Raw genomic sequence first — 1,735 nt, forward strand, 5'->3', positions numbered from 1 at the left:
TGATCTTCCGAGGTCCCTTCCAGCTCTAATGTCTATGAAATGTCTATGAATAGAACCAGCACCTCCTGAATCCCAGTCCAGAAGTCTATCTCAAGGCTGTTTTGCCTACTATACCTGTAACCTTAGTAATTTTATTGTCTACATTGTTTGCTTGCCATGCAAATATTCCCCTCCAGCGAGCTCCTTCTCTGGTCTATTCATGGGAAGGAAAGCCCCAGAGGTTTTCCAGTGGCATCTGATTCATTTGAAAATCTGAAGGCGTTTGCAGAAAATATTGACAACATCCAACCAGTGCTAAGCAAGTTCTGCAGTGAGTGTCCTTTTTTCAGGGAGAAGGATATGGGGAAAGGAAATGGCTTAGGGTTATTTGATGGAGCTGGATTTTTATTGGAAGTTCTTAATATAAGATATAGGGCCTTTATTGCTTGCAGCTGCTGTCACTCTGTAGTTCAATCATATGAACAATAATAAATAGTATAGGCTACCCTTTGTCCTAGGAAACGCATTGATTTTCATGCGGGAATAACTCAGGCTCTGGTGTTTAAGAACTCAAAGCCATGGGGATCCCTGTGAGGAAAGCAGAAGTAATTGGATCAGTAGATGTTGGATATAATCAATAACAGTGTTATCTGCGAGCTAGCCCCGACTAGCAGGGAGCTTATCACGTAATGTTGAGGGCAGGAAATTGTATTGCACGTTAATAATGTTTGATTGATGGGGGAGCAGAGGGCAGCAGAGCTTGGGATAATAGAAATTTTTGCTTCTGGGTCATCCCTTTTGGTTGCAACCCAGGTCAGTCAGTCAGACCCTAGGTTCCTACCTTCTTTTGGTGCATGGTGACCAGTGTGAAACAAATCATGCTTTGTATGAAGGCTCCATTTATAAAAGCTAAGCAAGTGACTATTAAGCAGGCTACAGACTGGACTGCTGTGCTATATTCCTAAGTACATCCATGGAAGCTGTTATCGGGGGCTATAAGTGAACTTTTGATTATCCATTTATTAAGCCATATATCGACTCATTCCAACTGAAATCTATGCTTTGTGGCAACCAGGCTTGACCTCCAAAGACTGGGCTGGAATCCAGGCTGGGACCTCTGAGCTAAGGAAGAAGTCATGGAGCTGGTCTACACTGGTGAGGCCACATCTGGAGTCCTGGGTCCACTTTTATCCCTCTTCCCCACTACAGAAAGGATGTGGACAAGCTGGAGAGAGTCCAGTAGAGCGCAATGAAAATGGTTGAGAGTCTGGGGGACAGGACTGGTGAGGAAAGGATGAGGGAACTGGGTTGGTCTGCAGAAGAGAAGACTGAGGGGGGAATTCATAGATCTCATAGACATCAGGGCTGGAAGGGAGCTTGTAAGATCATCGGGTCCAGGCCCCAGCCCTAGGGGCAGGAAGTCAGCTAGGGTCAAAGGATCCCAGCAAGACTTGCAAGCCTATTGAGGTCGGCCTGGATCACCAGCCTATCCTCAAGTGTGGACACTGTTCCCCACAGTTTGGTGTCATCACCGAACTTGGCCAGTCTGCTTTTGAGACCAGTGTCCGGATCGTTTATGAAAACATTAAAGAGAAAAGGTCTGAGAACAGAGCCACACCACTGGTCACTGAGTGCCGTGTCAGTTTGGTTCGGTCAGCTGCCACCCTCTGGGTCCGCCTCGGAGCTGGTTCCCCAGCCATTGGACTATGAAATAGCCGAGGCTGCAGTTGCCCAATTTTTCCATGACGATATCATT

Source organism: Gavialis gangeticus, unplaced genomic scaffold (assembly GCF_001723915.1).
Source record: "Gavialis gangeticus isolate Ggan-Ray unplaced genomic scaffold, GavGan_comp1, whole genome shotgun sequence".
Lineage (NCBI taxonomy): Eukaryota > Metazoa > Chordata > Crocodylia > Gavialidae > Gavialis > Gavialis gangeticus.